Source organism: Trichechus manatus, unplaced genomic scaffold (assembly GCF_000243295.1).
Source record: "Trichechus manatus latirostris isolate Lorelei unplaced genomic scaffold, TriManLat1.0 scaffold00265, whole genome shotgun sequence".
In the NCBI taxonomy this organism is placed as follows: domain Eukaryota; kingdom Metazoa; phylum Chordata; class Mammalia; order Sirenia; family Trichechidae; genus Trichechus; species Trichechus manatus.
In genome coordinates, this window is record NW_004444201.1 from 853,399 (window position 1) to 861,669 (window position 8,271).

Consider the following 8,271-nt stretch of genomic DNA (forward strand, 5'->3'; position numbering starts at 1 on the left):
AGAGACATTTCTGTAGGCCCATCACAGAACACCGCTCCTTAGCAGCAGCCATCGTCTGAGCACGACAGAAAGGTGTGTGTGCGTGTGTGTTGCACATCTGTGTGCATGTCTCTGTGGGCGTGTGTGTATACATGTGTACACACACGTTTGCCCACCTGTTTGTGTGCACCCATTGGCACGAGCACGCCCATCTCTGTGTGCCCCGCTTGGAGCACATGTACCCATCTGTGCACGTGTGCCTATGCACGTGTCTGTGTGCGTGCCTATCAAACAAATAAGCACGTGCACACCAAAAGGCTGATCAGGGTGTCCACTCTCCACTGCTCTCATCTCCCGTGGACAAGCGGTCCTGTGGACCAGGACCGGACCACCAGTGGCTCCCTCATAGATCCTGGAGCAGGGAGACCTGCTCCCACCAGTTGGGTACAGAGGGTCCGAGGAACCTGAGGACCTGCTGGCAGGTGTCAGGCTTCAACCCTGGGGTCTTTGAGGGAGTCTCTCAGTTCTTTACTATAAACAGCCTGACACATCACCTACCCATTTTACCCGCTGGGAGCATGCTTTGAGGGTGTTCTGAGCTGCTTATACTTCACATCTCCCCTCTCTTCATTCCTGCCAGCTTCTCCCCCTCCAGTTGCCAGACCAGATGGTTCCAAGTGGTGCCAGGCAGGGAGCCTGTGGGAGCTGCTTTGGGAAAGGCGAGTGGGCCCTCCTCTCCACAAGTCCACGCTATTCTTACCTCCGGGACTTATGCTATTACCCACCCTCCAAAGTGTGCCCCTCCCACCCCCAGTGCCTTCCAGGACCACCTGCCATCTCCTCCAGGAAGCCTTCCTGATTCCTGGAGCATCCTCAGGGCCTCCCCTTGGACTGGCAGCCAACTCACAAGGTGCACCGTACACTTCCTCCCACCCAGCTCTCAAGATGGGGTGGCTTTCCCTGGAGGGCTGTGCTGTGAGGCTCTGAGCTTGTGTCTTGCTCCAGAGACTCACATGTGCTGTGTGAGATGAACGATGTCTGCCTCAGGCATGCAGTGGGGAGGAGTCACCTCCTCCAGCCCCTCACGGGTGTGCTCTTTCTGCATTTCTAGCTAGCCTGTTCACTTACGTAAAAAATAACAGGTGTTTACTATGTGCCCAGTTCTCAGAGACAGTCCCTGCTCTCACAGCTGACATTCTTAGGGCTGGGCCGTGGCAGAGGGAAGTGACAAACAAGGAGAAAAATAAATGAACAAAGTAACAGCAGCTAGAGCTGAGCAGGGTGGCTATACAGCGCCTGAGGCTCACAGGTTGAAGTGACTGGCGGGAGCCTGTCATGTGAACAGAGGAGGGCATGCCAGTCAGGGCACAGCACGTGCAAAGGCCCGAGGCTGCAGGAAGCTTGGTGTGCTCAAGGGTAGAAAGGAACCAGGGTGGTGACCTGCAGTGAGTGATGCTGTCCCAGGAATTCTCCAGAAGCTCGGCAGAGTGGCCAAGTGGGGAGGCATGTTACCTGGGAGGCTGTCACACCTTTTACTGTAGGCTGGGCCCTGGCCCCTGCACCTTCCACAGCTAACCACTGGTGGGGCAGGGCCCTGAGCCACAGGAGTGCAGCTGTGGTGCCAGCTCTAAGCCCTTGGGGCTGACCCGTGGGTAGGGGTGGGGTGGGCATGCCAGGCAGTAGGCATTTGCCCACTGGGATGGCCACACTTCAGTGTCTTAGACCAGGACTGGCCACGGTGTGCACAGAGCTGCCCATCAGGCTGGCCACTCCCCCAGCGAGCGTCTCTTTCTCCAGCTGAGGCCAGGCCCAGGGTGGGCCCCGCCAAGGACCAGGGGATTCTCTGCAGTGGGAGGCTGATGCTGCGAAACTGGGCTCTGGTTCCACTGTTAAAGGGGAAAATGTGACTGGGGGAAGCGGTGCTGGGCACCCCCGTTCCGTTCCTTCCCCACCTCTCAGATTTCACAGCTGCTGGGGGCACTTGGGAATACACCGTGCCCCTCTTGCTCTTGGAACCAGGGGAACCACTGTCCTCCCATGTCTGTGTCATCCCCCACCCCACCAAAAGATGTCGAAGACCATACCCCTGCTCCTCTCCTCCGCACTCTGAGCCTCGGCCTGCCACTCCCCCGACACCCCCTGTACCCACAGGGGCCGGCCTCTGCACTGCCTGCATTTCCTTCTCTGGGCAAAGTCCAAACGGCTGCAGGATGATTTTGGAAATGGAAACACGTCTTCTATAGACTTTGGTATCTAAATATTTCAAAAATGCTTTTGCAAGAAGAATAAACAGAAACTAGAATCTGTAAATTATTCCTCCCGGCACAAGATGAAGGGACCAGGGCCAGCCCGTGCCAGTGGACCCGCTGCCTACGCAGGGATGGGTGTTCGAGCAGACACATGCAGCCCCCTCGGGCCTGGGGGAGGTCAGATAAAACCCTAGGCCTCAGCTCTCTAATCTGGGCAGTAATCTCAAAGGGCCCTGCAGCTCGCCAGCGCTAAGCCTGTGGAGTCCTGAGGCTGCTCAGAGGAGCTGGGCAGGCGGCTGAGGGCAGGTGGCTGGGAGTCTGGGCCTAAGTGGGTGGTATGAGATGCTTGGGGGGCAGCACCTCCCATTGCTCCCAGATGACAGCACACACCCCCTTGAGTACTAGTGTTCGACCTCTGTGCAGACACTCAGCTGTGCCATTGTTGCTGCAGCCTGGCCCGCCCCAGCACCTGGCCATTAGTCATTACACTCTCTGTAACTCAGGGCAGTGTGACCCAGGCCTGGGCAGAATGCACCCAGGACCCACACTGTGGCTGTGAGCCTGGCCTCCCGGTGTCTCTGCTTTCTGCCTCTCCAACAGGAAGTGTGTTCCTTGCTCCAAGAGACAGCACTAGTGGTGGAAGCTCAGGTAGAACCCCCTTCCCCGCCTGCTGGGGACTAGGGTGCCCCTGTCCTGGTGTCTGCCACTGCTGGATGGCCCTGGGCCCCTAGAAGGGGAGGAGACTCTGGACATACGGATGGTGAGGGCCAGTGGGGCCGGCAGAGCTCTAGGGAAGATAGCACTGTGGTCCCCTCCTGTGTCCTCTCTGTCCTCAGTTTCCTGCCAGGTGGGGCTGAGGGTCGCCTGCCCTGGGCATCTCCTGCCCCAACCATGCTCCGGCACATTGGTGGGCAGGGCCCAGGGGAACTGTGGCGACCTGAAAGCAGCTGGACAACAGCAGAGTGTCATGCCCTGTGCTCGCTCTCATTTGGTTGTTCCAGGGACTGGGAAGACTCTAGGGGAATGCAACCTCTTAGGGATGCCCTGAGAAGATGGATAGTGGGGCTAGGTCAGGGACCATGCCGCCCTCTCCTCTCTCCAAGGTCCCCTGGCTGCTGCCCACAATTCTCAGAGGAGACTCTGCCTGGTGAGTGTATGGGGGTGGGGGTTTCTGGACCAGCCTGGCCTGGGGAGTGGTCAGGACAGATGGGACTTGGAGCCGCCAGCAAATGAGACGACGGTCTTCTCTCTCATGGGACTCTTAGTTTTCACTTGTCCTTGGCCAGCTCCCAAATTCCTCCCCCAAGCCCCTCATGCTCCTCAAACTCAACCCTGCTCCCAGTCCCAGGGGCTCCTCGTCTGATGTCCCACCTCACCCTCAATTTTGGGTGAATACCTTTTTTTTTCACCAACATAAATGGCAACTAAACAGATGGAATACACAAAAATCAAATCGACTACATCTGTGGAAAGAGATGATGGAAAAGCTCAATATCATCAGTCAGAACAAGGCCAGCGGCCGACTGCGGAACAGACCATCAATTACTCATATGCAAGTTCAAGTTGAAACTGAAGAAAATTAGAACCAGTCCACGAGAGCCAACGTACAACCTTGAGAATATCCCAGCTGAATTTAGAGACCATCTCAAAAATAGATTTGACACATTGAACACTAAGGACGGAAGACCAGACGAGTTGTGGAATGACATCAAGGAGATCATACATGAAGAAAGGAAGAGACCATTAAAAAGACAGAAAAAAAAAAAAAAGGAAAGACCAAAATGGATATCAGAAAAGACTCTGAAACTTGCTCTTGAACATTGAGCAGCTAAAGCAAAAAGAAGAAATGAAGTAAAAGCACTGAACAGAAAATTTCAAAGGGCTGCTCTAGACAACAAAGTAAAATATTATAATTACATGTGCAAAGACCTAGAAATAGAAAACCAGAAGGGAAGAACATGCTTGGCATTTCTCAAGCTGAAAGAACTGAAGAAAAAATTCAAGCCTCGAGTTGCAATAGTGAAGGATTCTATGGGGAAAATATTAAACGATGCAGGAAGCATCAAAAGAAAATGGAAGGAATACACAGAGTCATTATATCAAAAAGAATTGGTCAATGTTCAGCCATTTCAAGAGGTAGCATATGATCAGAAGCCGATGGTACTGAAGGAAGAAGTCCAAGCTGCACTGAAGGCACTGCTGAAAAACAAGGCTCCAGGAATTGATGGAATACCAATTGAGATGTTTCAACAAACGGATGCAGCACTGGAAGTGCCCACTCATCTATGCCAAGAAATTTGGAAAACATATACCTGACCAATCAACTGGAAGAGATCCATATTTATGGCTATTCCCAAGAAAGGTGATCCAATTGAACACGGAAAATATCGAACAATATCATTAATATCACACCCAAGTGAAATTTTGTTGATATCATACAAAAGTAGCTGCAGCACTGTATTGACAAGGAATTGCCAGAAATTCAGGCTGGATTCAGAAGAAGCAGATGTAGAAACAGGGATATCATTGCTGATGTCAGATGGATACTGGCTGAAAGCAGAGAATACCAGAAAGATGCTTACCTGTGTTTTACTGACTATACAAAGCCATTAGACTGTGTGGATCATAACAAATTATGGATAACATTGTGAAGAACGGGAATTTCAGAACACTTACTTGTGCTCATGAGGAACCTGTACATAGACTGTGATGGTTGAGATTGTGTGTCAACTTGGCTGGGCCATGATTCTCTGTGTTTTAATGTAATCACTCCCATGATTGAATATACTGCGAGTAGCCAATCAGATGAAAGGGAGTCTCCTTGGGGGTGTGGCCCACATCTGTATATAAGCCCATGTTCTGGCTTTTTGCTCTCTCTCGATCCTGCGGCTGCTTCCTGTTGTCTCATCTCCCGTTCTTGGGACTTGAGCTGTCAGCTTATCTGCCGAACCTGGGATTCGTCGATCTGCACAGCCTGTGAGTGGGAGCCCTGCTCTCTGACCTTCTGATCTTGGGCTTGCCAGCTTCTGCAGCTGTGTGACTTGGGAGAGGCCTCTACCCTGATCCATGGACTTGGGACGTTCTAGCCTCTACAATCACGTGAGCTGCTTCCTTGATATAATCTCTCTCTATGTATATATTTATACACTTTACTGGTTTCGCTTCTCTAGAGAGCCCAGCCTAAGACATAGACCAAGAGGCAGTTCAAACAGAACAAGGGGATACTGCGTGGTTTAAAGTCAGGAAAGGTGTGTGTCAGGGTTGTAGCCTTTCACCATACCTATTCAATCTGTATGCTGAGCAAATAATCTGAGAAGCTGGACTATATGAAGAAGAATGGGGCATCAAGATTGAAGGAAGACTCATTAACAACCTGCGTTATGCAGATGACACAACCTTGCTTGCTGAAAGTGTAAACCACTTGAAGCGCTTACTGGTGAAGATCAAAGAATAAAGCCTTCAATATGGATTACTCCTCATCATAAAGAAAACAAAAATCCTCACAACTGGACCAATAAGCAATATCATAATAAATGGAGAAAAGACTGAAGTTGTCAAGGATTTCATTTTACTTGGATCCACAATCAACACCCATGGAAACAGCAGTCAAGAAATCAAAAGACACTGCACTGGGCAAATCTGCTAAGGACCTCTTTAAAGTGTTGAAAAGCAAAGATGTCACCTTGAAGACTAAAGTGTGCCTGACCCAACCCATGGTATTTTCAATCGCATCATACGCATGTGAAAGCTGGACAATGAACAAGAAAGACCAAAGAATCGACACCTTTGAATTGTGGTGTCAGTGAAGAATATCGAATATACCATGAACTGCCAAAAGAATGAACAAATCTGTCTTGGAAGAAGTACAACCAGAATGCTCCTTACTTAGATGCAAGGATGGGGAGACTACATCTTACATACTTTGGACATGTTGTCAGGAGGATCAGTTCCTGGAGAAGGACATCATGCTTGGTAAAGTACAGGGTCAGCGGAAAAGAGGAAGACCCTCAATGAGATGGACTGACACAGTGGCTGCAACAATAGGCTCAAGAATAACGATTGTGAGCATGGCGCAGGACCGGGCACTGTTTCGTTCTCTTGTACATTGGTTCACTATGAGTTGGAACCAACTTGATGGCACCTAACAACAACAACCCCTCATCCTCACCCCTGCTCCCTGGCGTGGAAGAGGATGGATTCCCCAGCTGTCATGTGAGGCCAGCTGCCTCCTGACCCCATGGGACTCCCCATTCCTCTGTCCCTCTCTTGACTCTTCTGGCTCCCGTTTCCTCTCAGCCTCTGAGTTTCCTCAGACCGACACACAGTCTCCTAACCTCATTCCCCTCCTTAGCTGCCTCTCAATCTCTGTTTTCTTTCTAGAAAGAGCAGCAGCCTGCACCTGCCACTCCCATTTCTTCAAGACCCATGTACCCCCAGCCCTCGGCCCTATTCTCCTCCACACCCAGAGCCTCCAGCCCCCAGGAACCCCAGCTCCTGCATGGAACCCTGTCTCTGGAATAGTCTTCCTGCTCCTCCCTCACAGTCCCTGGGGGGGCACCCCTGGCACCGTCTGCTCTGCACTAACCCAGGCCCTCAATTTCAGCTAGACTTCTGTGCTCACATCTCAGTCCCAGACACCCCAGTATCAGGCCCCATGGGCACCCTCAGTCGGGACGCCAGGCTGGCCCTGATCTCCTCCTCCTGAGCAGCCCCCCATGGGCTTTGCTGCTCCAAGAGTTGCCACCTCCACGCAGCACCTCAGGAGTTCTGGGGAAGCCCGCCACACATACCTCCCACCAATCCCCAGACCTCTGCCCTCATCTAGGGCATTTCTCTCTGCATTCATGTCCTCGGGCATCAGAGAGCAGAAGCTTGTCCTGTGAACATCTCTGAGAGCAGAAGCACACGAACCCCCTCCCCATATGGGCACTGGGCACAGCCCTGAACCTGCAGGGCCATGGAGTCCAGTAAGTGGAGGGGCCTTCTCATCCCCCTTTATGGAAAAGTTTAAATTGGAACACAACAGATGGGTCTCTTGAGCTTTTCAATTTACTTCACTTACTTCAAATAGTTTGGATAAGTTACATTTTTGACAGTTAGCTTATTTTTATTCAAAATTTGGGGAAGGGTCTGGGTTCCTCCCCCAACTTCTAGTCATTGCCCAGCCCAATATCTACATCAAATATCCTGCAACCCCAGCCCTCTCTCGTTCCATGTGCCCATGTGGCCTCAGGGCAGGGGAGAGGTGGTGTGGTGGTCAAAGGTGCCCTGAAAGCCACTCGGGTATCTCAGCAAGAGGAGGTGTCGGGGGGTACTAGGAGAGTACTAGGGGTGCTGGAGGTATGTTGGGGTGCTTGGGGTACTGGAGGAGGTCTAGGGAGTACTGAAGAGATGCTGAGAGCGCTGGAGGAGGCACTGGGGGTGCTCGGGAGTGATAAAGGGTGGTGGAGGAGGCACTGGGGACACTATGGGGTACTGGGGCATGTTGGGATGCTGGGGGTCCATGAAGGAGCATCCACAGGGGAGGCTGCTCAGGATGACGGGGTATGTGTGAGCAGGTAGTGGCCTCTAGGGCTTAAAGGCCTCCTCCTCCCTGGGGAGGAGTCTGTCTCATATGGAGAGAACAGTGCTGTGGGTTGGTGGAAACGGATCCTACGACACATGAAAGAAGATGACATGTGCATGTGTGTCTACACGTGCCTCTTTGAGCAGGCATAAGTGCTCCTGCGAAGGTTCCCTCTCACTCGTCCCCAGAATCACATCTCCTGAAAGAGGGGGATGTAGTATGTCCAGGAGTAATGACAGTCCTTCAAATGATGTCACCACACCTACTCCTTTGCCCCAGACAATGCGGACCCTAGGCTGGTGACCCAGGGCCAGGGCTGTCCTGAGGATGCCCAGTGAAGTCAACAGAGCTGAGACCAGAGCTCAGGCCTATTCCCCTTCAGGGTCCTGGGGGCCTGCAGTGCAGTGGAGTTCTCTGATATATGGCCTTTCTGGCCTTGGCTTTATAATTCTAGCAAAGATGATTAACTGGGCCACA